At 45.6% G+C, this 27,712-nt stretch overlaps 1 long non-coding RNA gene across 1 annotated transcript; it reads right to left on the bottom strand.

The window, feature by feature from the left end:
• Positions 1 to 11,719: 11,719 nt before the first annotated feature.
• Positions 11,720 to 18,726, bottom strand: LOC102261786. Its single transcript, XR_313783.2, has 3 exons — positions 18,520 to 18,726; positions 17,983 to 18,150; positions 11,720 to 12,098 (listed from the first exon to the last, which is right to left on the bottom strand). It is a non-coding gene; the product is annotated as an uncharacterized LOC102261786 (long non-coding RNA).
• Between the last annotated feature and the right edge of the window lie 8,986 nt (positions 18,727 to 27,712).

Consider the following 27,712-nt stretch of genomic DNA (forward strand, 5'->3'; position numbering starts at 1 on the left):
AGTTAGGGGCAATCAGGCAGGCAGGCAGAGGTAGTTAGGGGCAATCAGGCAGGCAGGCAGAGAGGTTAGGGGCAATCAGGCAGGCAGGCAGAGGCAGCTAGGGGCGATCAGGCAGGCAGGCAGGTGAGCGGTTAGGAGCCAGCAGTCCCCGATTGGAGAGGGTACAGTCTGGGCTGAGGGAATCCACCCCCCATGCACAAATTTCATGCACTGGGCCATTAGTTTCTAAATAATATGCTTATTTTACTATTTTCTGTTATACAAATTTAGACACCATCTATTGTCATTCTGTTATGATTCAAGTGTTTAACATTATTATTATTTTTAAATCCTCACCTGGGGATATGTTTATTGATTTTAGAGAGGAAGGGAGAGAGAGAGAGAGACAATGAGAGAGAAACATCAAGGTGAGAGAGAAACAAACATTGATGTGAAAGAAACATCAGTCACTTGCTTGCTATATGCGCCAACTAGGAATTGAACCCCCAACTCTTTGCTGTACAGGACAACACTCCAACCAACGAGTCACCTGGCTGGGACTCAAGTATTTAGCATTATTATACCACCCTCTCATCTCTAACCTTCCCCATAGTTTTAGGTTAACTGAAAATTAGGGTTTGCATTATAATAATTTAATTTTTTTCAAACTCTTCATCAGATCTTTCATCTACCAATCCTTTGATTATTGCTTTCAAACATTCTCATATTGGATACTTTGTCTATGTTATTACCTCCTCTTTCTGCTTCAATATGGAGACATCTCTCTAGGACCTCTGACCTCCTGCTCCAGACCAGACGGCTGTCTCTAGGCTAGCTGCACAGCTGCCACCTGGGGAATTCTCCTTGTTGCTCTCCCAGGTAGAATCCTCTGTTGCCTGGATTTCATATATTGTCTCTCCCTAGTTTTGACACACATCCTTCAAAAAGAAACTTGGTGGGAGAAATGTAGGTTTTCTCTTTACATCATCCTCTGGATTCCATGTGTATTTGCAATTGGCAAATAGAAAGATACTTTCTTCCTGGTAAGATACTTCACCTGTTTGAAGGTATAACCAAGTCTAACATACTAATCCATTTATTTAACAAAATATGGGCTAGAGCCAATGCCCCTGTCCAAGGATCTGAAGTCAATAAGGCAGAGATGTTGCCCTCAAGAAATTTTTTTGGCCCTGACCAGAGTGGCTTAGTTGGTTGAGTGTTGTCCTATGCACTGAAGGGTCACCAGTTCGATTCCCAGTCAGGGTACATAGACAGGTTGCAGGTTCGATCCCTAGTTGGGGAGCATATGGGTGGCAACCAATCGAGGTTTCTCTCACATTGATGTTTCTCTCTCTCTCTTTCTAAAAAAATCAATAAAAACATATTTAAAAAACATATTTATGGAAAATATGTAAACATGCAATGGCATAATGTGATCGATACTATAGTAAATAGTAGAAATGTCATAAGGTGCTAAAAAACCATGTATAAAAAAACAGAAGCTTATAATGCAGAATTTAGTTCATCTTGGAGAGCTCTTAAAAGGCTTCCTAGAATTGTGACTGCCTAAATTGAGCCCCTAAAATGAGAATGCATGTTTATTTATTTATATACTATATGGTTTAAAAATGGATCGAAGGTATTTTGCAAAATGCTTGTAACTGTTCTGGTATACTAAAATTCTTCCAGGTTCCCCAGCTGTGTCTAGATTTAACTAGCCTTCTGGGTTTCAACATTTTTCCCTGGTGATTTGAATAGTGCCTGCTGTATAGTAGGCTCTTGCTATGCAATTGCTGGAAGTCAGCTATGGCATCATAAATCAGTGGAGGTGCCCTGACTGGTTTGGCTCAGTGGATAGAGAGTTGGCCTGCGGACTGAGGGGTCCCAGGTTCGATTCCAATCAAGGGCATGTACCTTGTTTGCGGGCATATCCCCAGTAGGGGGTGTGCAGGAGGCAGCTGATCAATGTTTCTCTTTCATCAATGTTTCTAACTCTCTATCCCTCTCCCTTCCTCTCTGTAAAAAATCAATAAAAATATTTAAATAAAATGAAATAAAAAATAAATCAGTGGAGTTTAAAAACAACCTTTGATAAATGGGTCTGGGATAGCTTTACCATGAGCACATATAAGAAATAATAAAATTAGTTCCTTTATCTCATTTACAAAAATAAATTCCAGGTACACTGAAGATAAAAAACTTTAAAACTTTTTGGAGACAATACAAGAGAATAAATATCTTTATGACATCAGAGAAGGGAAAGATTACTTACATAGGACACAATGCATAAATCATAACATAAAGATTGATAAAATGGACACTCTCAAGTGTAAATTTTCTGTAAAACAAAGCACATATCATAGGGTATTGTCAAAAATTTCTCTTCCACCAAATTTTGAAGGTCATGTTTGTCAGTCTGATAGACTTTGATTCCAAATGTAACCTTACCATTTACTAGCTATGTGAGCTTGGTCAAATAATTTAACTTCTCGGAGTTCAAGTCTCCTCTTCTATCAAATGAGGATAATATCATTTTGGAGCATTACATGGTAGGATGAATGGAAAGCTCTTAGCAGAGTGCATGGCTCATTTCAGGTGCCCAGTGTGCTAGGTGTTGGGTTGTCAGGATGAAGCAGCTATGATCCCGTCCTTCACCCTTGAAGGACATATAGACAAACAGACACTTAGTGATAGAGTGACAGTGCTGTCACAGTTCTCTTTACTTAAGCCTCTTGCTGATCAAACAGCAATGACACCCAGCCTGGGCAGAGCCTCTGGTTCGCCTCCGTTAGTCCCGGTCCTCAGGGGCCTCTCGTGGCCTCCTGTTCTTACTGTATACTCTCTTCCCAAGTGCTCTCATCCACTTGTATGGCCAGGAATGCCACCTCTAGGCTGAAAGCTCCAAAAATTTTATCTCCAGCCAAGACCTGACACATCCACTTGAATGTCCAATAGACATCTTAAATTTAGTATATCAGAAACTAAACACTAATCTTTCTATGTTCCTAAATAAACTGTTTCTTCACATTGGCCCAGCTCAACAGTGGCCTTCAACCCACTCAGTTACTCCAGTTACTCATGACAAAAACCTGAGCCATTCTTGATAACTCCCCCCTCACTTATTCCTCAAACCATGTTCTTTCTCCCATCAAAATACTTCTTAAATCCGTTCACTTTCTTCTACCTCTTCCTTAACCTCACATCACTGTCTCTTATCTCACCTGTTATACCTTCTGCTAGAACTACCTAGCAAGCCTCCTGGATCCCATCTTATCCTTCTTCCCTTCCTTGTTCTTCATCCAAATCTTGTGAAAAATGCAAATTTGATTGGCAGGAAATTCCCAATTGGCACTTATCCTTCTTCCCTTGTTCTTCATCCAAATCTTGTGAAAATGCAAATTTGATTGGCAGGAAATTCCCAATTGGTTTCTGATTGTACATAAAAGTCTAAATCTCTTACCATGGTCCACAAGGCCTGGCTGACATGGCCTCCACCCACTGTGAGTGCCTTGTTGCTCACCAGCCTTCAGCAACATTGGCTTCCATTCAATTTCTACAATGCACAGCCTTCTTTTCCTGCAGGCCATGGAGGCTTGAGAGAAAGCCTCCATGTTCTTCTCTCTTTCTTGAACAAGCTCTACCTCCCCCTTGGCCTAGCTAACCCATCTCATCATGTTGGCTCTCTTCTTAAATATCATTTTCTCACAGGAAGTTTTCTTTTTGCTCTTATCTAAATCAAGTATTTTAACTTTTTAGTCACCTTCCTTTATTCCTCCCCTCTGTTTATAATTTTAAAATATCCAATTATTTTGATGGTTATAGAGTGTGTTTATCTCATCTATGAGACTAAAGTTTCACTAGGGTATAAATGATGTCAAATGTGTTCCCTGCTATTTTGTCCCTTGCTGTAGCTCTTATATCCAATATGGTTTGTCGGCATAGTAGGGACTCAGTTATCATCCTGGCTGCAGAGGAGATTTTATAGGATGTTGTTATGGGCTGAATATTTGTGTCTCCTAAAAATTTCTATGTCAAAGCTCTAACCCCCGTTTGATGGTATTTAACGGTGGGGCCATTGGGAGGTAATTGGGTTTAGATGTGGTCACGAGAGTCAGAGCCAAGAGGATTAGTGCCCTTATAAGAAGAGAAAGCAAGGATACTTCTCTCAAAGCACACACACAGAACAAAGGCCAAGAAGCAGGCCCTCACCAGGGACCAAATCTGCTAGCCCCTTGATCCTGGACTCTTCAACCTCCAGACTGTGAGAAGTAAATATTTGTTGTTCAAGCCACCCAGTTGTTGGTATTTTGTTATAGCAATCCAAGTGAATTAAGATGGGTGCTTGAGGGGCTTCAAAATCTCATAGCATCAGAACCTTTGGGGCTGGAGCCAAGAAATCTGTATTTTTTAAAAAACTCTGTAAGTAATTTCTATTTAGAGAGCCCAGTTCTGATGCTTGGAACCTGCTAGCCTCGGGAAAGGTGCCCAGGATTAGAAATCAGAAGGTGGAGGTGTGAATTCTGCTCCAAATTATTGGGTATGGCGTTTGGGAAAGTCATTTAATATCTCTGATCTTCGGTTTCTTTTTCTATAAACTTGGAGTAATAAAAACAACAGCTTCTGAGTATAGCTGTGAGGCTCCAAGGCACAATATGTTTTAAAACACTTTGTAAACTGTACAGTAAAGAAATGTTAGACTTTTCACTTGCTGAGGTCTCTTCTACAGAGTGCTTGCCTCATCATCTCTGACAATCTACCTGGTGCAGCCCACATTTCTCCAAGGAGATAGCATCCCTCTTCTCATCCTTCTGAAGAAGGACTAATAACAATAATTCACAGAGCCTTTTGCTTTTCCAAAGTTCTGGGCCATGATTACTTAGATACACATCATAACACACCCACAGCCTCACCAGCCCATTTGCTGCCGGGGAAGAAACTGAGCCCAGGCAGCAGCAGCAAAGCCAGGGGAGAAAGCTGGGCCTCACTCCATGGCGATAGCAGGGCTGAGTCTCTGGAAAGTAGCAAGGAAAGGCCACCACCAGGAATGGGGGGGCCTCTGAGCATTTTCTTAACGGACACTCACATGCTGAGTCCTTTCTAAACTTAACTGTTTTGGGAAACGGTAAAATCAAGAAAATTGGATTCCTTAGTAAAGACGTCATGAAAATAAAAAGAACTCTCAAATTTAAGCAATGTGCTGTGTGAATGTAGGAAAGTCCTCTCATCTCCTTGGCCCTCCGGTACTTTATATGTGAAGCAGGTGGTTGGACCAGATGGATGAATGAATGAATGAATGAGACGCCTTTTTGTTTTGGGATATGGGGCAAACGCCCAGTCACCCAAGCCAGATACATATCTTTATCTGATGATTCCTCCCAGGTTGTTCTAATTTCTCTTATCTTCCCTCGTATCTCCATCCCCACTGCACTGATGTGATTCAGCCCCTCGTTATTTCTCACCTGGACTCTTTATTCAGCTCCTAACAAGTCTGTCTCCTTTCATTCACTATATTCATCCATGCATGCTCTCACCTGAAAAGCACTGACTACGTATCTTCTATGTATCAGGCATTGTCCCAGTTCCTGGGAGTTCCTGCTCAGTTTACCTCAGGTTCACAGCCCTCCTCCTCTGGGGGCCGGATGAAGCTTGCACTGTAGCTGGGAGAGATGACAGAAAAACTAGTTAACAAGTACATATGGCATTTTCTTGGAGGTAGTGGAAAGTGTTATCAAGAAAAATAAAGTTGGGTGAAGAAATAAAGTGGCACGAGGGGAGAGTTCTATTTGTTTAGGAGAGCCATGCAAGCACTGCCTGAGAAGGAAGAATTTTAGTAGGAATCTGATGAAGTGAGGGAGTGGGCTCTTCAATGATGAGCAGGGGGCAGTGGAAGATCAGGCAGAATACCATTCGAAGCAGAGGGGGGAAATATGTGCAAATGTCCTGAGGTATAGACAACTTGGTGTATTCTCAGAATAACAAAAGAAAACCAATGTACCTGGAATGGGGTGAATAAGGGGAAGAATTTTAAGAGATGTGTTTAAGGAGTAGGCATGGACCAGGAGCATTTGAGTGAAAGAGAGAGAGTAAGGATGACCGTGTGACTTTTGGCTTAAGCAACTGAGAAAATAGGGGTGCCATCCACTGGGTGGGGAAGACTTGGGAAGAATGCAGATGGGTGAAACTATTATGACTTCTGTTTCCACCAATTTCGATAGGTTCATTTGAATACCAAGTGCACATATCAAGTAAGATGTTGGATAAACATGCCTGAAGCTCGGGGGAGAGGTGTGGGCTGGAGGCGTGAATTGGGAGTTATCAGTTGTTACTGAAAGCCAGGAGGCTAGAGAGGCATACATGAGATGGGAGAGATGAGACAACTGACCATGGGGGAACTACAATAATTTGAGAACTAGAGGAGAAGCACCCAGAGAGGGAGCAGCTAGAGAAGGGAGAGGAACACCAGGAGAGCGTGGGTGTGGAAGCCAAGACAAGAAAGCCTGTTAAGCAAGTGAAAATGGCCACTGTGTCACGTGCTGCTTCTTTTCATAGAGTGTTAAATCACTTCACATTTCTTTGACTATTGAGGTATTTGGATATCTTTCTTACATCTTTTTAGTATTCCTACGTACTATGCTTTTTTTCTTTTTTGCTTCTTTATTTCTCTTTTGATAGAAATCCAATTTGTAACTGGTTTATAGGGAGTCTCACATTGTTGGGTAGAGACATGGAATGGCTTTACTTTCTCCAACTGGTGCTTCCAAATTACACTATGTTGATTCCCTGCTCCCACTAGGTAGTATCTCCCCTAATGGCGTCTTGGCCAGACTGCTTACTTTTCAATAGCACAGTTTAATTCTGTTTTTAAAACATCAATTCTATTTATTTAAAAATAAAGTGTTTTAGAACAGCATACCTTTTGTTTTTAAAATTTTTCATAATAATTGTCAAACGTGTAAAACCAGAGAAATTCTGTTTATTATAAACCTCAGTTTCCTCTCAGGTTCACAGTTCTCCTCCTCTGGGGGCTGGATGAGGACAAGTGGGGGCCATGCTGCCCTACTGCCCAGGAGCTCCTTCCCAGCTGCCCCTTCAGGACAGCTGGAGATGTACTCATGTCTTCTGCCCCTCCCCACATCAGTGATGTCATGCATTCCTCTGATGCCTGGGACTCTCTCTTCATCCTCCACTCTTTCCTGGCCCTGAAAATACCACAGCTCCCACTGCCAGTTTTCTCTCCCCATCCCTTTACTCCATACCCTCTGATTTCTAATTGCATTTTATCTTGTTTATGTATTGACTTTCTCACTTATTTTTCAATGAATATTTGAGTGCCTACGTTGATGTCATGCATTCCTCTGATGCCTGGGACTCTCTCTTCATCCTCCACTCTTTCCTGGCCCTGAAAATACCACAGCTCCCACTGCCAGTTTTCTCTCCCCATCCCTTTACTCCATACCCTCTGATTTCTAATTGCATTTTATCTTGTTTATGTATTGACTTTCTCACTTATTTTTCAATGAATATTTGAGTGCCTACTATGGGTCAGGCCCTTGGCCTGAAGTGATGAGCAGACAGGCATGCTTCTGTCTTTATGGAGCTCAGAGTCCAGCAGGAAAACAGGCATTACGTACACAACGATACTAAAACCTGCTGCCTTATTATAGGTTTTATACACCTGGATACTCACCTTATAAATTTAGTTTAGGCATCACCTCCTCCAGGCAGTCTCTCCAGTTTCTCCAGGCTGGGCTAGGCACCCTCTTACATGCTCTGTTGACATCCTATAAATGTCTCTCCCATAGCATTTCACACACGGTGATGTCACCGTGGACCTGCCTGTCTCCCCCACAATAAATGGTGAGCTTCTAAGAGGCAGATATTATCTCATTTATTAATTAATCTCTAGCTCCGTTCCCTGTACATAGTAGATTCCAATAACGGCTAAGTAAAAGACTGACCGAATGAACATTTTCTTTATTGGGTCCTTCCAAGAGGAGTCCCAATAAATAACACTTCTGAACAATTTGACAAATAAGCCGAAAGTAAAGACACAGGCCAAATGTCACCTTTGTTACAGATAGATGCTCTGTTGGAGAATGTAGCTTTGTTCGAACCATAGCACTAGGCAGATACCCACCCAGGTGAGGGGACCTGGTGGCCAGTGAGGGTTGTGGAGGGAGAATCACAGCAGCGTGCGCGCTCCCCGTGGGCAGGCTTGTTCCCAAGGGGAAGATGGCAGAGCTGAACTGAGCCTGCCCAGTTATTCTCCCAAACGTACCATGGGAGAAATCACCTACATCCCAGAGGCAGAGAGAGTGAAAACAGGGAGAGACCGGTGCATAGAGGCTACACTAATTTGGCTTATTCTCAGGAGGAAACACCAGATATGAGCAAAAATATGTTCCCCATGACCAACTCCATTATATCAAGCACTGTGCAGGTCTATGATAGATTGTTCAATCCTTATCAAAGCAGGTCGGTATCATTCCCATTTCACAGAAGAGGAAGCCAAGATTCATAATAACGAAGTCACTTATCTAAGATTGCTGATTGAGGAAGTGATACAGCCTCGATTTGATTGTATTATTGATAACTAGAGGCCCAGTGCTCAAAATTGCACGAGACCCAGAGTCCTGCCCACTGCTGCCGCGGGACCCATCAGTGCACCTCCTGGTGACCGGTCGTTTGGTCGTTACGGTGTTATGGCCACTGGCTTTTTATAATATAGATTACGGCTGAGATTTGTGTGGGTGCTTATTGCATGCTGGGCCCTGGAATAAGTACATTAACACATCTAATCCCCACAACAACCCTATGCAGTAGGTAATGGTTTTTATTCCATTTTGTAGATGAGGTCATTTAGGCCAAGGTCACCAGCTCAGGGCTGAGATTCAAATCAGGATCTGTCCTCCAGAATTTCATATCATTCCTGCCTCAAGTAAAACATGTAAACAAGTCAACCAATGACCCACAGCACATATTGCATCCTCTAAGACAGAAAGCTGGTTTCTAGAGCTGGAACTCCAGGGTCGGGGTTTGAATGTTGCTACATGTCAGTGGTATGATTCTGAGCCATGGCCTTAGTTTACTAACTGCCGATGGGAAATACTAATACCCCCGTCACAGAGGGGCAGACATGAGACAGCCAGTGTGGGTCCCCACTGGTCAGACCTGTGTGGGTTAAGAATTTGGGTGACGTGACCTGTCATATCTCAGGCAGGAAGCAGGCTGTGTGTTTATCTCAATCCTTTGGAGGGTTGGGTTCTCTCTGGGTGTTTGTTTGTTTGTTTGTTTGTTATGGCTACTCTCAGTGCCTTGGGTCAGTCATTAGGGAAGTGGCACTGGGGTCCTGTGATAGAGAATAAAGGACAAACCCTAGGCTGGGAGAGGGGCAGGACAATGGGGAAACTGGGATTGGTCTAATTGCTTCCCAGAATATCAGACGTCTCCCTTAGTCCTCTCAGAGAACAGAAGTGAGGAAAGCAAAATGGAACAGAGCAGCCAAGAGGAGGAAAGGAGTGGGTCTGGAGCTGGTGGAGAAGGAGCAGAGAGAGGGTGGAGGGTGAGGGCACCTCCCCCACTCTGCAGGTGGCCCATTTTACACCAAGTGTGTCCACGCATGGGGGAGGGAGGCAAATTCTGGATGCTGGAAGTCAGGGTGCCCATTTGGTAATATTATGCCCATTTATAAGGTAAAGAGCCTGAGGCCCAGACTGAGGCCCTCAGCTGGGGTGAAGGAGAGGCTGGGATTCGGGCTGGTCTGAACCCTGCACAGGGGCCTCTTTTACCTGCATCCTGGTACTTAAAGTGTTAGTAGGACCAGCAGTGGCCTCAGGGTTTGCCCGAGGCCTCCAGGCCAGAATCTGCCTTTTAGCAAGATCTCCATTGACTGGGAGGTCCATTTACATTGAGAAGCCCTGTCCTACACCATCTACATTACCCCTGAGTTCCTTCTAAGCCCCGGGTTCTCTGCCTTCCATCGCTGGCAGATATGCCAACTGTCACCCCAGGCAGGGGCCTCTGCTCCTTGCCTTGGCCCTGGGACCTCCAGGTAGCTGGGCTCTTGGCTCTGTTTCTTGTCCTGTCTCCACCCCAGCTGGGAGGCCCCGCAGGGTACAAGCGTGTGGTCCAGCATGCTGCCCACACAGAGGTAACAGTGCTTTCATCTCTGCTGCTGCCTGTGGGCCTCCTGTCATTCTGATCTTCCCAGCAACTCCTCAGAGTAGGTAGTTATCACGGTCAATGAGAAACATGCCAAAGTTCTCAGAGCTAGTTGAATTAAAGTTCTCAGAGCTAGTTGAGTTAAAGTTCTCAGAGCTATCTGAGTTCAAGGTAAGGTGCCCTCCCAAGGATCCCCCTTTTCACTCTCCGCACCGGCCCCCTTCCTGCAAAAGAAAACCTCCCCGCCAGTTTGGAGGTAGTGAGACATGGGTGTAGTGTATTGGCTAATAAATAGGATTTTATAATCAAAGAAAGCATGATAATTTCAAAAGAAACATCAAAAGTGCTTTATTCAAAATAATGTCCATTGCTAGCTACCCATTTCCCCCCATCTTTCAGGTAATTTGTGGATACCATCCCAATAAAACTTTTCTTGTTTTAGGCAAACCATTCAGAGACCCAATTTTCCACTTCTTCGTACATTTTGAAGTACTGCTCAGAAAGTGCGTGTGCCATCTATTGGAACAAGTGGTAATCTGAAGGAGCAAGTTCTGGTGAATACAGCGGGTAGGTTAATACTTCCCAGGCAAGATCTTTTAACGTGTCTTTAACTGGTTTTGTAGTGTGACATGGTGTGTTATCATGAAGCAAAATTACTTTGCGGTGTCTTCTGGCCCATTCTGGTCGTTTCACGATCAAAGTGTGGTTCAAATTGATTATTTGTTGTCAGTAGCGATTAGTATTTACAGTTTCACCTGGTTTTAGAAGCTCATAATATACCACACCTTCCTGATCCCACCAAACGCAGAGCATTGTCTTCTTTCCGAAGCGATTTGGCCTTGCAGTCGATGTTGATGGTTGACCTGGATCAACCCATGATTTTGTGTGTTTGGGATTCTCAGAATAAATCCACTTTTCATCGCCAGTCACAATTCGATGGAAAAAAGACTTTCTTTTGTGACGTTGCAGCAACATTTTACTGATGACTTTTCAGTTTTCCATTTGTCTTTCGTTCAGCTGATGTGGCACCCATTTTCCTTCCTTTAAAATCTTTCCCATTGCTTGTAAATGATCGGAAATTGTTTGCTGAGCAACGTTTAATCTTTCTGCAAGTTGTTTTTAAGTTTGACATGCACCTTCATCCAATAATGCTTGTAATTGTTGGTCTTCAAACTTTTTCGTTGACCTGGACGTTCTTTGTCTTTCACATTGACAAAGAACGTGAAAGCGTTTAAACCAGCATTCACAAGTATCTTGAGATGGAGCATGTTCACCATAAGCTTCCTGAAGTATATGATAACCTTCAGCAGCACTTTTCTTCAAAATAGAGTAATGAATTAAAACTTCCCGCAAATGCTCTTTTTTTTTTTTGGCACGAAATTCAACATTTTTAAGTGTAAAAATATCTATGTTAACACCTTCAGAAAATTTGACATATGAAGTTTTGAAGCTTGCTGTCAATACAACAAAATAGCATACATAGCAAAACGCATATATATCAACATATGTGTAATCCATCTATTGAAAAAAAATCCACATTATCAACTGGTACACCTGTTTACATATTTTGAAAGTGGGCATGAAGTTGTTGCCAGACGCAGTCTTCTGTGATCGCCTCTGGCCTGCGCGTGCCCCAGTGCTCCAGGGAGGGCGGCCAGGCCTGAGGCAGGCCCTCCTCTGCTGGCCAGATCTCTCATCCTTCCAGCTGAGGGCCCAGAGGGGAGACCAGCAGCCTTGGCCTCCAACCTCAGCTGTCACTCACCTGCAGTGCGACTTTGGGAAAGTTAGCCCATGCGTGTGAGGCACACTCGTCAGGGCCCCACACAAAGGCACCGATTCCTGTTGTTCTCTGGGCCTCAGTTTCCCCCTTTGGGCAATGAAGATGTTCCGTTGGATTCAGTTGTTTTAAACTGGGGTCCAAAGAGTTTCGGGGATGTCAGCTAGAGTTCATACTGGGTCTGGGTTGAGATGGGGAAGAGAGAGCCAGTGGGTTCAGGGCTGCCCCAGATTTCAACCAGAGCTGCCAGCTTTTCTCCATTTCACATACCAGCACCTCATGAGCCTTGCTCTAAATCCAGGGTGGGGCAAAAGGCAGTTTACAGTTGTTTGTATGGAAAATAATACCACAATTAATAAATAATAATACAAGAATAAACTCTGTTTCGTGTACTCACAACTGTAAACCTATTCTTGCCCCACTCTGTATGTTTTGTTTTTTTTGTCTAAAATAATTTGAAAGCCATGGTGCTGAATATTCTGTGAGGTCCCATCGGGCTAGGACAACTTGTTCCATGTCTGGTGTTCGTGGCTTTGGATTTATTAATTGGGGCACCAAACGCATATTTACTAAGTGCCATCGTGTTATTCACTCACTGAGTGACGTGCTCTGGTCGCTGTTTACAATGTTCACTTTGGCTGCTGCAGGGGAAACAGACCACAGGGGCATATGTGTGACAGCTCAAGCCTTTCTCTGTAGCAACAGAACCCTGACTCTTTGCTGGGCACTGAGCTGTTCAGAACAAAGCCTGCATCTCCCAGTCTCCCAGGGGTGAGTCTCCCAGGTGTGACTCATCCATGACTCTATGCTTTTTCTCATGCCACACATACACACAAACACATGCACGCAAAGTTAGGTGTGGCTATTTGACTGATGCATTCAAGTGAATTTGTAGGCCATGCAGTTTAAAAAAAAAGGGTGTGTGATCCCTTTCTTCAGTTCTTCCTCCCAAACGAACAGAATGCAGACAGGGTGAGCACTGTTGGTCTATGTGAGCAAAGGAAATACCCTAGTGAGGGTGGGGCCACAAAAAACAAGGAGCCTGACACTGGGCTGCCGCACTGAACAGCTTCCACCCAGGTTGCTGCATGAGTGAGAAACAAACCCTGGCCCTAACCAGTTTGGCTCAGTGGATAGAGCGTTGGCCTGAGGACTGAAGGGTCCCAGGTTCGATTCTGGTCAAGGGCATGTACCTTGGTTGCAGGCACATCCCCAGTAGGGGTGTGCAGGAGGCAGCTGATCGATATTTCTCTCTCATCGATGTTTCTAACTCTCTATCCCTCTCCCTTCCTCTCTGTAAAAAATCAATAAAGTATATTTTTAAAAATAGAAACGAAACAAACCCTGTCTTGATTAGGCCTCTGCTTATTTGAGTCTCTGTTAGAGTAACTCACATACACACAGAGATACTGACACACACACACACACACACACACACACACACACACACACTGACACATACACACACACACAGTGGGCAAGAGTAGGAGCAGAGGGAGCAGAAAGGTGATGGTTGTTTGGATAAAGGTAGTAGCTTTGGAGGTGATGAGAAGCTCAGGTTCTGGACATAATGCAAAGATACAGGGGACAGGGTCTGCTGATGGAGTAATGCGAGGCATGAGAAAAAGAGTAGACTCATGGACGATTTCAAGATTTGGAAGAATGTATTGCTAGATGGAGACTGGGAGACTGGGTGGGGTTGGAAATCAGGAGTTCATTTTGGACATGTTAAGTTTGAAATGCCGTAAGACATCAATGTTGATTAAGCATTTGGATTTGGGCATCAAGATTTCAGAGGAGAGGGAATTGATTTAAGTACAAAAACAGACCTTTGGGCAAAGATGTAGGGAACAAAATAAAATAGATTGCCACAGTGAGACTCTGGTCAAGCTGTTGCCTTGTCATTTCCCATAATTGCAATATGGCTTTTCATTAACTCGCTGGACAGACTACTGGGTACTGGGAAACCCACAGGACAAATTACTGCTCTGTGCACCTCGGAAAATGTATCCTCACATCTGAACAACTTAGAGTTCCAAGGCACATAATTACCCTCTGAGAAAGTTTTCCAGGGTGAATGGCATTTGGGAGAGTTGGGAAGTTAAGGAACTAGATTTTCAATCCAAAAGACATAATGGAAAGAGTGGTCAGAACATCTGGCTTGGAGGTCTGGATTCTCCACATGGGTACCTGATGATATGGAACAAGTCATCTAATATACATACATGCATACTTTTATCCATCCATCCATCCATCCATCCATCCATCCATCCATCCATCATCTGAGTAGAGTATCTCTGGTGCCATTTCCTTTCTCTTGAATCTCCCTCATCCTTACACCATGTGATTGGGCTGTGGTGCTTATTTCCCAAGTAAGATAAGAAAGGAAACCACCTAGAACATTAAAGGCCATGGAGTCAAAAGAAAGAAGATAAGGAATAAAGGGATATCTGTCTAGACAAGCATGAGTGGTAGAAAGCTCTCTGGCATCTGAGTCTGTATCAGTGAACGCCGAGAGCTGAACTCTCTGCAGGAGGAGCTGTTCTGTGAGAGTGATTTGGGGACAACTGTGCAGGGCTTGAGGTCAATGCTCCTTGCTTCTCAAGGTCTAGCTCTGGGAAATCCCAAATCCCAGGTTCGGCATGGCATCATGTCCAGCACATCATGGCTATCTAAGCAGTGATAGCTAAGGAGGTACCTAAGGCAACGTCGGAGAGGCTGCACCTTAGCTCTGGGTGGAGAGAGAAACAGAGCATCCCTGGAGCCACAGAGATGGATCATGAGCTAAAAGCCACAGAGAGCTTGCAACTAAAGGGCAAAGCGGGGATGAAGCCTTTCGTAACAGGGGCCATGAATGGGTGGATGACACCTCAATAGACATCCACTCAATGTGCCCAGGGACCAAGCTAAGCCCTCTGGAGTATACTGAGAACTACAGGAGCTCTTGGACCAGGATCCCACCCCATCTGTACACTCTTTCCTGCCACCTCCATGGCCATGGGCATTCATAAACTCATTCATAGCTCACACCTGCACCCAGACACTGTCTTTGGAAAGAAGGAAAGGGGAAGTTTTTTGATTGAGAAGAGACACTGTACTCATAAAGGGCTTGAGTTTAAATTAACTATCAACCCCAACACGACTGGATTTGGCAAGAAGAGATGACACAAATACAAAACCAACTGAGTTGCCTTTAATTGGCAGTTTAAGGATTCTGTTCCACCTCCAGTAGGAACGGAGTTGCAAGAGCAAAGTAAGATTGGTTGTTGCCAAAAAAAATTATGTTATTTTGCACATCAGAGTTGTGTGCAGAAAATTTTACATTTTCTGTGATAATTCTTTCATTTATTCATTCCTTTATTCATCCCACAAGCATTTACTGAGCACCTACTCTGTCAGGCAGTGGAAAAAGAAACAAATAAGATTTTCTGGCCCTCAAGAAGCATAGAGAGGGGGTGGGAGGCACTCCCCATAATCCCAGTGCAAGGTAGAAGGTGCTGGAACAGAGGCCAGCCCAGGAGAAAAGCACAGGGCACCCAGCCCAGCCTGGGCGGGCAGTCAGAGAAGACTTGCTGGAGGAGTCAGTGCCTAACCTGAGCCTTTAGGATGAGTGGGAGTTGACCATGTGGAAAAGGACAGACAGGAATAGTAGCATTCATTCCTGTGTTCATTCATTCATTCATTTAACTAATATGGATTGGGTGCCTACTAAATTAAAATGGGGATACAGCAGTGAATGAAACAGATGAGATCCTTGCCTTTATAGAACTTCTAGTGAGAAGAGAGAGATAGTTAAAACAAAAAAAAACAGCCAGGGCCGGTTTGGCTCAGTGGATGGAGCGTCGGCCTGCGGACTGGGGGGTCCCGGGGTCGATTCCGGTCAAGGGCGTGTGCCTGGGTTGCGGGCACATCCCCAGTGGGAGACGTGCAGGAGGCAGCTGATCGATGTTTCTCTCTCATCGATGTTTCTGGCTCTCTATCTCTCTCCCTTCCTCTCTGTAAAAAATCAATAAAATATATTTAAAAAAAAAAACAAAAAACAAAAAACAGAACCAATATGTAATACCATCAGATAGTGATAGAAGAACATATGGTATTTGTTTAGTAAGGACACAGAAGGAGGCAATACAGGGAGGTAGGAAAGGGGTCAGCGGTTATTTTGAATGAGGTGACATCTGAATGGGGATCTGTTTGAAATGAGAGCCTGAAACATGTGACCACCTAGAGGCACAACATTTGGGGCAGAGGAAACAGCAAGTGCAAAAGCTCCAAGTCTGAAGTTTTCTTGACAAGTTCAAGGAACGCCAGGTCAGAGTGGCTGGAGCTGAGTCAGAGAGAAAGAGAGGTCAGAAATTAGGTAGGAAAGCTATCCAGGGCCAGTGCAGACAGAGCCTGGCAGGCCCTGATGAGGAGTCTGGATTTTGTTCTACATGTGAAGAATGTGAGGACTCAAGGCAGGGGATGGTAGGGAGCATTGGGGGGCTTACAGATAGTTCAATATGATCGGACGATAAGGTGCACACTAGATATCATAAGGGAATGAGCTAGAGAGGTAAGCTGGAGGCCTAACACAAAAAGCCTACCCAAAAAAAGAGTTTCACTCGGCCAAGAGTTGGGATTTAAGGTGAGTATAATGGAAACATTGAGTTGATGTGATTAGATTAGGATTTTGGGGGAAATAATTTGCATGCATTTTGGAGTGTGGATTAGAAGAACAGGGGAGTCATATAGGAAATAGGGAGCAAAACAAGAACATGGAAAAACCAATCGAAGAGGTTTATAATCATCCAGGTGGGAAAGACAACAACTGAGAAGCTGCTAGTACAACAAAACTGGGGATGAGGTAGAGGAGGGGGTCAAAGCAGAGTGAGATGGAACCAAAGCTTGGCAGGATTTGAAAGGTAAGGGAGATGGAAGAGACTGGTTCTCTTCTCCCTGCAAGTAATCCAGTCCATCCTCATGAACTTAAACACCATCCCCAAGATAACACCTCCCACACATCTATCTCCAGACCACATCTCACCCCTGTGATCTCATCCCCAGCTGCCTCTTGGGCTTCTCTATTGCCCCACAGGTATTTTGTGTGTTCAAACAAAAGTCTTGGTTGGCCCCCGTCTTCCTCCCCCATCCAGTCTTTCTCACTTTATGCAACTGATACCTAGGAGTTAGTATCCTTCCCTCCCCATGACAAGTCCTAACATATACAAATGCAATTTGAGTCTGTTCACATCTACTAGATCCACGGCCATCACCTTAGCTACAGTCACTGTCATTTTCTGCTCAAACCAAAGTTCTAAAATGGAATGCAGATGATAATTGTTCCAGATCCAGACAATATCAGAACTTCTACTTATATTTATTGTAGCATATCCTTTGTAATTTGTTTTGGGGTTTATTTCTTAAATCAGTCCCTTGGTTAATGAGAGAAAGTTCTTCTTTAATGAAGAATCTCAGATAATAAGGGCAGAAGGTAGTATTAGAAAATTACTGTTTTGCAACTCCTTAGTGAAATAATTGATCTAGTCCACAACCATCAATGGTTGCAAATATCATTCAGTGAAAAAATGAGGGGGAACTTTATAATGGATAATAAGACCGAAACACCTAAACCCACAGACCAATCTTAACATCAGTAAAAGCTGGACAACTAGACACTTTGTGGCTCCTAATGAGATGCTATAGGAAGTATACAGCAGCTTCCTAGGAAATAGTGTTGCCTCCTCCCTCCTCTCCTCCCCCAACAAACCTGGAATCTGAATGTCATAAGCCTCTAGGTCTAGCTACCATTTAATAGGCAATAAGGGGGATGACATCCAAAGAGATGACCAGCCAAACCCAGAATGTAGGGAAATTCTGTCAGACAAATGACCCAGGGTATTGGTTAGGGTCCCAGTGGGGAAACAGATGGCATACTCTGGCTTAAGCTAGAAGCAAACAGATTCGTTCCCAAAGCAGACGTCCAGCGGTAGGGTGGGCTCTGGGGTTGGCTGATTCAGAGATGTGGTGATGCCACGTTCCAAGATTCCTTCCACCTCTCCCCTCTTGCTCCATAGCACTGGCCTCACCTTGAGTCTGATTCCGGTCGTTCCTACGGTGGCTGCCAATGGCAATCAGGACACGTGTCTTCTTTCCCCTCCAGTGAGGGAGAGAAGAAGGCTAGACACCCAAGAAAGATTCTTTACTGCCATCTTCAGTGTCCTCTCCTCAGGATCCAGGGGCCTCCTCATAGCTACCTGGAAACGAGAAACTGATACCCATCAGCTGGGGTGGAATGGATGTTGGAGATCAGTCACTATGGCAACTGTAGGGATCATAGGAAGAGACTTTCAGATGGTTCCAGGGCTCATCTACTTTTATGCTCCTCAGGTGTTAACAAATGGAGCTGTTCTGTTTATCTATTGCTGTACAACAAATGACCCCAAACTTAGTGGCTTGAAGATGCAATTATTTTATGATATCTCACAGTTTATGGGGCCTGAATTCAAGCAGAGCTCATGATACTTCAGCTTCATGTGGCTTTGACTGGGGTCACTCAGTGGTTTTCAGCTGGCAGCTAGGCTGGTCTGAGGATCCCCTGGATGTCATCTCTCACATGATTGTACCTGTGGGGATAGCTGGGGGCTGGGCTCAGCTGGGTGCCTCTCCCTCTCTGTGTAATCCCAGGGCCTCTCCATATGGTCTCTACAGCAGAGGAGCTGAACTTCTCACATGGTGGGTCAGTTTGCTGTCCAGCTGTAAGTGATGGAGAAATTGTAAAATAAAAGATGATTTCAAATGTTATCTTTAGTATGTGTAATAAACATAAAGAATGGGCATGCTTTTTTTATCCCCCATAAATTAAGAGTACTGTATTTCTTTACAAGAGGTTCACTGGATTTATTTTAAAAATCATAAAAATGTTTCTTACGAAAGAGCATTACATTCCACATACCACTCTGAATGGATGCCAGGGACATGTGGACTCTTTGCTCCCTGCACCCACCCCAAGTGTTACAGTGACCACAAAGCCAAGTGTTCACAATAATTACACAGGGGTTTTCCTTTTTTTTACCACCCACAATGAACGAAAATTAAAATTCACTTGTTTGGCTGCTGTTTCAAAATTTCAATGTTAGATTTTGCACACCCTCCCCCGACCCTGTTTGTAAGGAACTAAAACATTACACCCGGGGAACAACAAAGATTCCACTACACCTCAAATGCAGAACGCCTAGGAAGCAGAGGAATGGTGGCTTTCTACACAGAAGCAGATTGAAAGAAAGTGAAATTCCTTCGGTTCTTAGAAAACTTTCCAGAATACCGCTTCACAGAGTTCTGCAGCAAATACCGTGCATCCTGTATCTAGTCCTGTGTTCCTGTAGTGGAAACCATCTGATTGCTCTTTGGACCCTCTCAAGGCTCATCGGTTTTTATCGAAGATCCTGATGCGGGAAGAATCTGTTTAATCGCTGACCAACTTTGCCAATAACAAATCCAGCCAAATCTTTGGGAATAGTTACTTGTGTGGTAACAACAGGTCCACCAAGATTGCCGTATGAGCCACAACCGGAATAATCACATCTGGAGCCAGCCTGTGGTTCACAAGCATCTGCCGTTCTGGAGGGCTCCTGGCTTCTGTTGCAGAGTCCCAAGTTTCATCAGCAAGGAAACCAACCATGAGCATGCAATTTTTAACAATATATGTGTTGTTTCTCTCCATACCCACTAAATAGATGTGTCCATTTCCTCTGCAGAGGGGCTGCTCTGTCACTAGCCCAGGTGCCATGTCACTGGCTAGTCCGGGGTGGTGTGAGCTGTGGGGCCCTCTTTCCTTCTCATCACCCCCTCATGGTCCAGGGCACCAGCACAACTCCTCCATGGTATCCCAGCAGCCTCCACTCTGACTTCCCTGCTACAGCCTTACCCCCTTCCACTCATTCTCTGTATTGCTTTCCGATGTGATTTTTCTGAGACACAAGCCTGCCCAGACCACTCCCTTGCCTAAAGTCAATATTAGGTTTGCTTTCAACAACCAGATAAAATGCAAATTTCTCGGTAAGGCTTGTACAGTTTTCCTATCCTGGATCAAATTCCCCAGTTATCACTGGAATGTAAGGTCCCAGAGGGCAGGAATCTTAACTCTCTTTTTCTCTGTTTTATCCCTAGCTCAGAGACCCAGCTTGGCACATAGTAGGTGCTTAATAAGTACTTGCGGGAGGAAGAGAGGGACAGAGGAGGGAAGGAAGAAAAGAAAGGAGCTAGTTTCTACAGCACTGGGTCCTTCACCTGTCATGATTTCACTTCTAGTTTAATGTCCGGCTTCCTCGCTGAATTTTAAGGCCCAAGGGGGTAATGAACACATCATGTTCACTGCTCCCAGCACAGTGCCTGCAGCAAAGTAGGTGCTCAAAAAATGTCTAAAGTCAGTGAACGAATTAATAATGTGGTAAGTGCTTAAGGTACACACACAGAAGGATGAACCCTGAAGGAAATGCCTGCAGATTCTCCAGAGTTTAGGGTGGAAGTTGGAAGGAGGCAGGAGGCACAGGAGCCCTGGGAGGGTGATGCCCATGACTTGTGCCTCCAGGCCCAGCCTCCCAGGAGTGTAGGTGGCTGGCTCCCTTTAGGCCTATGGCTCTGGAAGTTGAGTCCTTTGCTTCATTTTGATATCCCTAGTTTTCTTATTTGACACAAGTATCCAACCCTGCTGGTTTTTTCCCAAGAGAGGCAGTCTTTGGAAGTGATGCGTGGATTGCCTTGTCTCAGCCTTCTGGAATGTGACCTCATTCCTTCCCCAGGTCGGTCCCTTCATTAAACAGCCTGCCCCGTCCTGCTCCATCAGGCAGCCTGCCAGGCATACACTTGGCATGGGAGTCCCAGTTCCGGGGGCATGGCAGCCTTTACAGTGTAAGCATAGAATTCAGAGACACATAGACCCGGGTTTCGGTTCTGGATCCATCACTGACGCCTGTGTGGTCTTAGGTGAGGTACTTCACTGTCTGAACCTTGACTTCCTCATCTGGAAAGTGGAGCTAATAATAGTGCCCAATTCATTGCATGTTTGTGAGGATTAAAGTAGATAATCCCTGAGCCTGCACTACAGAGAGCTCAGGAAACGTCGAGTATTCTTTACCTACTCAAGGACTTCTCTTGCCCTTTGGCAGGTCACGAATTTCTCTGGAACGGAGCAGGGGTGGCGTGGGAGGGTGTGGGATTAGCATGGATTAGCACAGGACCAGGCACTGTGCTGGCCTGTCTGAGAGAGTTATCTCCCCAAACCACATGACCTCCCCATGTTGTCCTGTGAAACATTAGCCCCATTTTCCAGCGGAAGGAATGCTGACTGAGAGTACACAACCAGGAATCCAGGCTCTGAAACACCTGCCCTTTGAGTCTGGCAAGGACCTTCCCCCGCTGGGTTCCCGCCTGTTGTGGCAGGTCCTGTCTGACGGGCTTGCTGCGTGGAGGGTCTGAGAGAACACTATGTAAAATGCGGAGCCCAGTGATGCTTTGTCAATCTGAGTGTCTTCATTCCCTAGGGGGCCCCTGACTGAGAGCAGGGCTTGAAGGCAGTGGGAGAACATGGGGACATGCCAGCGAGGAGCACCCCAAGGCATCAGGATTCTCTTACTCCCCAGAGAATGGGGCTGCTATAAACATCCTGAGTGGACTTCCCCATTGGGGTGGTGAGAAGACTCACAGGGCTGGCAGTATTCACCCCTGACCTCTCTGACCCCAGGGCATGGGAGGGGATGGGAGCACAGCAGTTCTAAAGGTCCACACACCTGGGCTTAGCTCTGGCTCTGCCACCCACCGCCATGGGACTTTGACAAGTCCTTCTATCGCTCTGAGCCTCAATTCCCCATCCAAAATGCAGACAATACTACATGTTCTGGTTACCTCCTGTATGACAAACCCTCCCAGAACGTAATGGCTTACAACTGTGGTTACCTCTCAGGGTTCTGTGCTGACTGGGTTCGGCTGGGGGCTCCTGCTTGGCGTGTTACCATCAGACGGTGGCTGGGGCTGGAGTCAGCTGAAGGCCCGACTAGGCTGGATGTCCAAAGTGGCTTTTCACTCACATGTCTGGCACCTGGACTGTCTGTCACTAGTGCCCAAGGCCCTTCATGATGTGGCTCTCACATACCTGTGCAGCCTTGGCTGGCCACATACTCCTGACACCCCTGCCATGCGATTCCGTCCCACCCTTTAGTCCACACCGCTCTTTCTCCCTTCTCCTTCCACTTCCTGCCCCAAATTCCCACCTTTCTGGTAACCCTTATTCACATTTCAAAGTTCCCTTCAAACATCACCTTCTCCAGGAAGCTTGTCCCAACTCTTCCCTCCCACTGCTACTCCCTCCACACCCCTTCTGTGTGCTCCCATAAATCCTGTGCTCACTGCAGACTGGCCTTCCTGTCATTCCCCATGCAGGCCAAGCACTCAGGGCCTTTGCACAAGCTGTGCTCTCTGCCCTAGATGCTCATTTTCTAAATATTCACTAAATGACTAGTTTCCTTCGTTCATCCAGGTCTCTGTTCAAATCTCCTCTCCTCAGAAAAGCCTGCCATGACCAGCCTATCTGAATTGCATTCCTCTGCACTGTCCCTCCCCTCCAGCTGCTTCTTTCCTCCCAAAGCACTTGTCATCTGCCAGTGTCTGCACTGCTGTGCGGAGCCAGTCACAGAAACTTGCAAGAGCCAACAGTGGGCATCTCTCCCAAATCGGCGTTCAGTGATGCTATGTGGCGGTAGCCTGACATTAGCCGTGGGGAGAGTATTTACATCAATAAAATAATAAATTATGGTTCTCTTTTTCTCTCTCACTCTCTTCTCTAGAAAACCTGTTGATAAACATCTATACCTGCACACTACTGTGTACATGTATTTGTTTATTGTTCATCTACCCCTCCCCCCCAGATTATAATTTCCATAAAGGCAGACTTTAATAATGCTGTATTCCCAGAATCTAGCGCAGTGCCTGACACCAAGGGCATGTTCAGTAATGTTTGTTGAATGAATGAACAAATATGCAAACAACCAATGAATAACAATAATCACACAGAAGTGTAAGTTGAGGCTCTTGAAAGCAGAAAGTCAATCTTTTTGTCAACTTTCACACACAGCACAGAGCCTGGCCCATAGAAGCTCAGGAAATGTTGATAAACCAGTTTAATGCACTCGCAAAGGCTTGTATCCAGGTCAAATCCAGTTTCACCCTGATGAGCATAGAAAACAAAACTGGACCGGACAACTCCTCAGGTAGTTTCCATTACGTGCCAAAGACAGAAGCCTGCACCAGCACAGACAGGAGCCCGGTTTTCTAATCCCAGGGCAGCGCTGCTTGCCCTCTTCCCTCCCCCCACCTGGCCCCTGGTTTTCCTATCAACACAGTGAAGCCATTGGGAACAGTCACTAACTGTGGTTGAGTTTGTGTCTGAAGCTTTCCAGGCTGGGCTGCTCTAAAGTAGGGTAGGTGTGGGCAGAGGGTAGCTCACCTGGCAGAACCAGCCTATAGGCACAAGAGTCAGGGTGTTCCCAATGCCCCACGGCTGGAAGGCGGCTGAGAGCTCCGCAGCCAGAACACGGGGGCTGCGGAAAAGGCCTTCTCTTACCCGTGCCTCCACCCTGCCTGGAAACCAAGGCCTCTGCTCCCCATCCTGGCTGCTCCCGTCTGTGGCTGCCCCTGATGCCGGCATCTGACTTGAAGCTCCCTGACAATAATTTGAGCTTTGGCTGCTTTGCCTGCTTGGGCTGGACGGGGATGGGAAGGCGGCTGCCACAGGGCGGAGCAGGGAGACTCCGTACACCTTAGTAACTCGGCCTATTTGTAACAAACAGGGCGGCTGACTTGGTCAGCCAGCACCTTGTTTCCTGTTGATGTTTTGCTAGATGGAGGTGTTCCTGGCAGTTGAAGGAACCCTGGTCTGGCTAGCAGAAGCTAACATTTACTGAGAGCTTACTGATTACCAGGTACCGCTCTCAGCTAAGGGTTGGCACACTACAAACCTGTGGGCCAAACCCTGTGTTTGAGCTAAGAATTTTTTTTACATTTTAAAATAATTCTATAAGTACCTCCATAATAGCCTTGAAGTTTGCTCCTTAACCCACAAGGCCTAAAATATTTGCTATTTAGCCTTTTACAAAAATAGTTTGCTAAACCCCTGTGCAAAGATTTTAACATGGATGAACACTCCAGTCTCACAACAAACTTATGAAGTAGCTACTATTATCCCCATTTTACAGATGAGAAAATGGAGGCATGGAGAAGTTAAGTGGTTTATTAAAGGTCACGTAGCTGGTGAATGGTGAAGTCAGGATTTGAACCCAGGCAAGTGGCTTCTGAGCTCCTTCTGAAAACCAAACTGCCTGATGTCTTCACTAACTGGCTGTGTGACCTTGAAGAAGTCATTTACTGTCTCTGAACTCCGTCAGATATTCTGAATTGGGGGTGAGAGTGTCCTGGAAAAAATACGCTTCAGGGAATCTGTGACGTCTCCACAGGAAACCGTACAGTTAGTGTTTGTGCACAGTTGCATTTATTTGCGGAGAGAATCCATCACTTTCCTCAGAAACGGACTCCATGACTCAAAGCATTAAAACTACTGGCATCATTTTCTTGGAAAGTCATCACCTCGAGCTTTAACATTCTTTGATGTTATTGATTTCAGTTATTTTGTCCCTCAAATGTTCTCTGTTAGGTGGTCTTTTCTGCCCAAATGCTACTTCAGTTGTCTTTTTTAAAAAATATATATATTTTATTGATTTTTTTACAGAGAGGAAGGGAGAGGGATAGAGAGATAGAAACATCAATGAGAGTGATCAGCTGCCTCCTGTACACACCCTACTGGGGATGTGCCCGCAACCATGTTACATGCCCTTGAATGGAATCGAACCTGGGACCCTTCAGTCCTCAGGCTGATGCTCTATTCACTGAGCCAAACCAGTCAGGGCTCAGTTGTCTTTTTTTTTTTTTTTTAAATATATTTTATTGATTTTTTACAGAGAGGAAGGGAGGTCCCACTGGAGATGTGCCCGTAACCCAGGTACATGCCCTTGACCGGAATTGAACCTGGGACCTTTCAGTCCGCAGGCCGACGCTCTATCCACTGAGCCAAACCGGTTTCGGCCTCAGTTGTCTTTTTTATGCAACTATTATCCATTGGGTTGTGTTGTTCACCCCCACTCTGGGCGACCCCCTCCCCAAGTTTTACAGACTCATCACTGAGAAAAAAAAAGAGCCAATATTAAGAGCAAGTTAGGTTTTTCTACTGATGCATTCTGGAAATCCAGGTGAATAATCCAGGCTAGTGGAAAGAACAGGAATTCTTTACTGTAATTATTTACATTTTCTATCTTATTTATTCAACAAATATGTAGAGCCCCCAGTAGGTGGTCATTGCTACGTGGATGGTGAGGGGTTAGGTGCTATTAACATCCCATGCCCTCAGCCTAGTCTAGGGCTGGCATGTGGCCGGCACTTAGGAAGGGTTTGAAACAAACTAGTGATGCCTGGCTGGCTGAATAGATGTGAATGGATGCACGAGAAGTCAGTAGTGTGGGTGGGGAAAGGGGGTGCAGGGTGCTGAGCAGGTTCCTTCTGTGGGTCCCCAGTGGCCATCTGCTTGACTGGGCCCCATGGTCTTGGAGAAGCTTTGAGGGCAGTCCTGATTGGCACATCAGTCATGGTTTGAGAGGTCATAGCTGAGCTTCAGCTGACAGAGCCAGGACTTCCCACATGAATCCAAAGAAATGAGTCCAATTTCTAGCATCCCACTTAGGTCAGAGGAACAATGGGGGCTTTCTGGCCCTTTGTCTTGGACCCCACATCCCAGAATTAGACAACAATGAAGTCTCTTCTATGGAGCCTGCGTACTCTCCCTAGACTCCTGAACTTCTCCTCTCTCCCACTCCTCCTTGCCTCCACTTCCGTCCCCAGAGTCCAGTGACTCACAGCTGGCTGCTGAGAGGAGGAGTGGCGGCCAAGCCCCACAGCACATGAATGGGACATCTCAAGATGCACAGCTACAGGGGCGGGAAGGGCAGGAAGGCCAACCACGGCAGGGCAGCACCAGAGCTAGGGAAGTGGCTGCCCCAGAGAAGACTGGAAGTTTCTGTCCTGCTCTCCAGCCTTCACCAGCCACAAACCTGCACTCGGTGGACTTGCTTCCTCTGCAGTGTTGGTCATACCTTGTCTGCCTCCCTAAAAGGTGACTTCAACCCAGATGTCCCAGAGCAACACTGAAAGCTGTTGGATAAAGCTGAAGCCCTGTGGTTACCTGGACTCAATGGAGAGACCATTTTGATGCTCTGACTCAGCAGATAAGGAAGAAAAAGAAATGGGAAGTAGTTTGAACTTGGACACTAGTGACCTTGTACAAAGTGTGGTAGGTTACAACGTTTGGGTTCAGGACATTCCTATGATCTGTAGCAGTGTGGCCAGAACCAGCCCAAAGGAATGTGAATCCTAGCTCTTTCATGTGTCTTGGGCAAGTGCCCTTTGGCCTGAGTTTCCTTATTTATAAAGTGAGAATAACAGAACCGCTGTCACTTAGATGCTGCAAGAATAAAGATAACACATGCTGAGCAGCTGGAGGGGCTCGCCATAAGTTGTGGATATTATAAATATTACCCAGAAACCATCTGTTCCTAGAAACAGATGGTGGTGGCAGGTAAGGGACAGTTTGGGTTACACCTACCTTCTGGGCAAAGAAGCAGAGAGGTGAGAGAGCAGGAACAAACCCTCCTTTCACAACTTCCGGGGGATCCTCTGTGGGCATCTCCCGGGACCGCCCAGTTACATAACATCATTTGTTGAACTGGGCCACTGGTGGCAGCAACGCCACCACCAAGGAGGTGAGCTTGGCACGGGAGGGAGGATGGGGGAACCGGGATGCTTCACTTTGAGAAAGGCAAGGGAAGAGGCAGGAAGGAGAGAGGAGCAGAAATGCCAGACAAGAGTTGGCTTCAAATAAATGCTGAAGAACCACTGAGTGGAAGGGGAGATCACTTACCCTATATCACTCCAAGAATGGACATTTGGACCAGTGTGTGAAAATCACAGAGGCACGGATGTTTCCTAAATATTATGATGACCTTTCTTATAAAGCTGCCTGGGAACAGTTGTCATGGGATGGGCGGATGTTTCATCATTCCCGGGAATGCATAAGCACCTATTCCTGATTGGAGCAGGGATTCCTCTCTCCGGGTGGGAGGCTGGAATAATTCTAAGGAGCAGCACTTGGGCCAGGATTGCCCAGAAAGGCAGGCCGGTTTGCAGGGGCAGCAGCACATTAGAGACCTCTTACCACCAGCCTCACTCCAGAACAGCTGAAGGGCTTCAAACAGCAAACACCTCCACACCCTTCTGAGGGGCGTCACACGTTACCTGGCCAGCCTTGGGAAAGGAAGCTCCATGACTCACAGACGTGGGTTGCGAGAACCGTGGCTGCCTCCTGGATGTTGTGACAAGATTTCCCAGTCTCTCCTACGTTGCCAAATCTCTCTGGGGAATGGATGGGCCCAGGAGCCAGTGAGATTAACTACAAATTAACTACAAAGTTACTGGGTGTTTTATTGGCCCTTGGGAAAGAGGCCACCTACTCCTCCAGGAAGAGACCAGAGTGAGAGGGAGGCCATGTATGTGTGCACTTCCTGACAAGGAAACCACCACAAGAAGGTTGTGAACGAGAGATTTTGAAATGAAACCATGACACACACTTATCGGGGGGCATTGCTGTCACTTTTCAAATCTTTTTTTTTTAATTAAATCTTTATTGTTCAGATTATTACAGTTGTTCCTCTTTTCCCCCCCATA

This window comes from Myotis brandtii, unplaced genomic scaffold, assembly GCF_000412655.1.
Source record: "Myotis brandtii unplaced genomic scaffold, ASM41265v1 scaffold304, whole genome shotgun sequence".
Lineage (NCBI taxonomy): Eukaryota > Metazoa > Chordata > Mammalia > Chiroptera > Vespertilionidae > Myotis > Myotis brandtii.